Source organism: Lactuca saligna, chromosome 9, assembly GCF_052625555.1.
Source record: "Lactuca saligna cultivar CGN05327 chromosome 9, ASM5262555v1, whole genome shotgun sequence".
Classification (NCBI taxonomy): domain Eukaryota; kingdom Viridiplantae; phylum Streptophyta; class Magnoliopsida; order Asterales; family Asteraceae; genus Lactuca; species Lactuca saligna.
In genome coordinates this window covers 19,921,155-19,925,561 of record NC_136425.1, presented here as the reverse complement: position 1 = coordinate 19,925,561, position 4,407 = coordinate 19,921,155, and the positions used below count along the sequence as shown (strand labels likewise).

Sequence of the window (4,407 nt, the reverse complement as noted above, 5' to 3'; positions counted from 1 at the left end):
GAAGGGCTCAAAATCAAATAACCAACCAAGGCCCAAATATGGCCTAATTTTCCAAATTGGGCCCAAGCCCTTTACATGGGCCTTACCCTAAGGCCTAACCAAATTTCCTGGTCCAAGACACCCATACTCAGATGGCCCATTAAGAACTCAAACACCCAAGCCCGAAAAGAAGCCCAACACGAAGCCCAAATGGCCAAAACCCTCCTGACTAAGTAAGCGGGGCGTACTCAGCTGTACGCTAAGCATACATGCAATATGGCTTGTACGTTGCACGTACTAACTTGTACGCCCAACATACTCATCCTTTAAGCCATTACTGACATTAAGCTCTTAATGCTTAAGTAACCCACAAATCAAAGTCATAAACAACATCTGGAACCATAAAGTCATGAACTTGGTGACTTTGCATGACCCAAACAAACCCAATCTTGAAATATAACCTTCTACTTCCATAACAATGGCCATAACCCATGCATGGATGGTTCTAAGACTCAAAGATGACGACTTTATGACTCAAGGACCAAAAGAACACCAAGAGTAGCAACTCTAAGCTTCAAAAATGATAATACTCCACAAGATCTCATCTATGGGACCAAAATGGGTCCAAAACTCAAACAAAAGGAGATATAAGCTAACAATAAACAAGGTTCAAGATTTTTACCTCACACAAGCTAGAAATGAAGCATATAATCCAGATCTATAAGTTCATCCTTGATTCACAACCTTGCATCAAACTCCATCTTCTTGGAAATGACCCAAACACCCAAAATGCACATCATGAGCTCAAAATTACAACCATGAAGGATTAGAGGTGAATTCTAGGGTATTGGGAACTTGGAGGCTGGTATATGGACCAACCAAAAAGACTTAATGAGATTATATTGGGAACACCATCGAAATTGGGGTTTCCATTAAGATGCATGTACGCCCCGCGCATGTGCCCAAAGGTGTGACTCTGCCTCACAATATGAGGTGGATTGGTTTGAGAGGAACTCACTATATAATCAAACAATTATGGAGTTGCATGTTGAAATTTAAATAAATGAGATTTTTGTGAAATGTATTATGATAATTATGTGATTTTAAATGAAAATTTTGTTTTGAAAATTTTCGGTGTTACAGTTTCTTGACATTTAGCTTCTTACTTAAGTCTTTTTATTTGTGCTAGCATATATTTAATCGCCATTCAAAAAAATTTGTCAAATATATTTATTATTTATTATGAAAAAATTATAGCTTTTAATGTGTGATATTATAGTCTCATGTATATTTAGGAGTACAATAATTTATTTATATTGTTCATCATTTCCAACATACTAGTGGAGCCTACACACATGTATCTTCAATTATTTCCACTGAGTTGACGAACTCTTGTGTATATTTAGACGTTGTAATCGATAACATTGTTATACAATAAAGCATTGAATTTCTATGATTGTTGTCTTTTAAGGCCAATTACATGGTCTTTATTTTGTCCAAATCGCTCGTCTACATTTAAAATTAGAATGAAGTCCAATACAGTGTCGTCACTAAGACTCTATGGTCTAACACCCATGCATTCCACTTCAGATTCTAATGAGGGAGATGATGCAACGGTAGATGTTTGAATGTGAAAAAAGAACTACAATTTTAACCTACATATGGTTCAATAACGAATTTTACTGCATAAAAAGTTCACTAGTTCATAGAATTTTAGGCATTGAATAGCACACAAAACTTCTCTAAATTAATGATCTTAATAATACTTGACTCGGTCCCACTTAGGGGTGGAAATTATTTGGTCCGAAACCAAAAAACCGGAAAACAAATCGAATCAAAATCTAGTTTAGACCAAATCATATTCAAATTCGGTTTTTGGTTTGGTTTGAGACAAAACCGAATTATAAATTTTGTTTTTGGTTCGAGTTTTGGTCTCATGAAGTTTAAACCAAACCGAACCGAAAAACCGAATTTCATAAGTCAAGTAATTTAAAAAATATATATTATATTTTATATTAAATAAAAGTATTAGTTATAAAGAAAAAAAATCATTTAAACCGTTACTCTTTAGATCATTTAGTATGAAACTTACTCTTTAGATCATTTGGTATGAAACTTTATATTTTTCTGTTTACAACTTTACTTTTCTATGTTAAAAACAGTTTAATTTATGTTTGAAATTTTTTTAACTTAATATTTAATTTCCTCGGTTTTCAAACCAAACCAAACCGGATTAGAATTCGGTTTCGGTTTGGTCTGGAGAAATTGAATTCGATTTGGTTCGGTTTTTGGATTGGACTAAAAAAATTCAAACCGAGGAAACCGATTAAAGGAATCCGAAAAACCGAACCGATTCCCACCGCTAGTCCCACCTTTAGGAGTTTATCTACATCTAGTTTAAGTTTTACACCCTCTAGTTTAAGTTTTTACACCCTATTCGGCCTCTTCATTTCCAACTTTGATGGATGTTGATTTTGTTAGTTTCCACAACTAATGCTTCTACGCACAAAAATAAAATGTTATTTAGTATTTATATAACGAGTTTATAAAATTGTGGTTTATATATATACGTGTGAGATCTGTTGAGAACCCATAATTTCCCGAGAACCAGAGAACTAAATGTGGAGCGTCGGATCAAAATTAACTCCGTAAGAGCATGATCGTCTTCTTACCAGTCTCATGTAACTTTTTGTATTATTAGAAGTATTAATAAAAAAACTCTCAAATTAACATTATAAATCAAATTTTTGGAATTTTTTTTATAAAAATAACAATTTTTGTTTTTTTTTTTTAAATTGCAGATTTTTTTAATTTTTTCAGAAAACATAAATTAAAAAAAAATTGAAAAAAAACATTTTTTTTTCAAAAACTGCATTTTTTTAAAAACAGTAAATTTTATAAACTTAGCAAATTTATAAATTAAAAAAAAAAAAAAAAAAAAAAAAAAAAAAAACTAGAATATTTAAAATAAAAAAAATAAAAAAAAATAAAAAAAACTATAACTTTTTTAACCAAAAAAATCAACCTTTTAGGAGCATATAAGCCTATTTTTTCAAGTGAATGTATACATATTTCTTATACTATAATATTTGTAAGTATATCATACAAAATACACATTTTTATTTACTAATCTATAAACACAATAGAATAAATATTTTATTCGATACAAAATAAAATATAAAAAACAAAAAATGCTACAAATTTCAAAGCGTGTCATGTCTTCGTGTCAATATTTCTATATTTTCTTCAATTTATCAGTTTTCATCTCTTCAATATTCACCACAATTTCTTCCAAATCTATAAGAAAAATAAAAAGAAATTGATTTATGCAAAAACACTCACAAAAATACATATTTGATTTACATGTGAATCACATGTGAATCACATGTAATTCACATGTGAATCACATGTAATTCACATGTGAATCACATGTAATTTATATGTGAATTACATGTGAATCACATGTAATTCACATGTAATTCATATGAATTACATGTGATTCATATGTGAATAACATGTGATTCATATGTGAATTACATGTGAATCACATGTGAATTACATGTGAATCACATGTGATTCATATGTGATTTAATGTGAATCGCATGTAATTCATATGTGAATTACATGTGTATCACATGTGACTCTTATGTGATTTACATGTGAATCGCATGTAATTCATATGTGAATTACATATGATTTACATGTGAATCACATGTAATTCATATGTGAATCACAAGTGAATTAAAATATGAAATATATGAAGCTATTCTATGTTGCACGGTTGCAAATATGGGTGATCGTATTTGAAATGTTTCATCTAATAGATTTTATATTTTTTAAAGCCAATACTAACCATGGTTTCATTACTCCAACATAGTGTACAACTGTTGCCTCCTCGATACTTCCTGCTTGGTTCTAGAATGATACCCGAATCGATGAACATGCCTTTTTCGCTCCAATCCATTGTCTGGATGTAAAATGTCAGCCAACCTAATAATTTAATAGACGTTGAGTTGTTCATTGATTTCAACGAGTTTGCCATAAACAAAGAGAGTTAATATCACTAGTACATAGTTTAGTTACCTTATGCCTCCGTCATCATCATCATCATGACACATATAGATAATATTGATCCACCTTTAAACATGCTCATCTGGTAATTGGCACCTGCCATAACAGGAAAGCAAATGAACAGAAAAAAATCACAACAATCCTAGTTTATTTATGTTCAATGCACAATTAACATTTCAAGATAGAGATATAGCTTAATTATAGGTATTATTATAAGTCCATAACTATCATCATAATTCTTAAACTAAATTTTTTCTTGTAAACAATGAACCTAAAGTTCATATGTTCTTTTAAGTAAGCCTGAAGGTTCCTCATGTACTCCCTTTGAAGCCTTTTGAACATAACATAATTTTGTCA

General features: G+C 30.8%; 1 long non-coding RNA gene across 1 annotated transcript; it reads right to left on the bottom strand.

Annotated features, from left to right (window-relative positions):
• Positions 1–3,191: 3,191 nt before the first annotated feature.
• LOC145014904 (uncharacterized) lies at positions 3,192–4,151 on the bottom strand. Its single transcript, XR_013665668.1, has 3 exons — positions 4,063–4,151; positions 3,833–3,969; positions 3,192–3,276 (listed from the first exon to the last, which is right to left on the bottom strand). It is a non-coding gene; the product is annotated as an uncharacterized LOC145014904 (long non-coding RNA).
• Between the last annotated feature and the right edge of the window lie 256 nt (positions 4,152–4,407).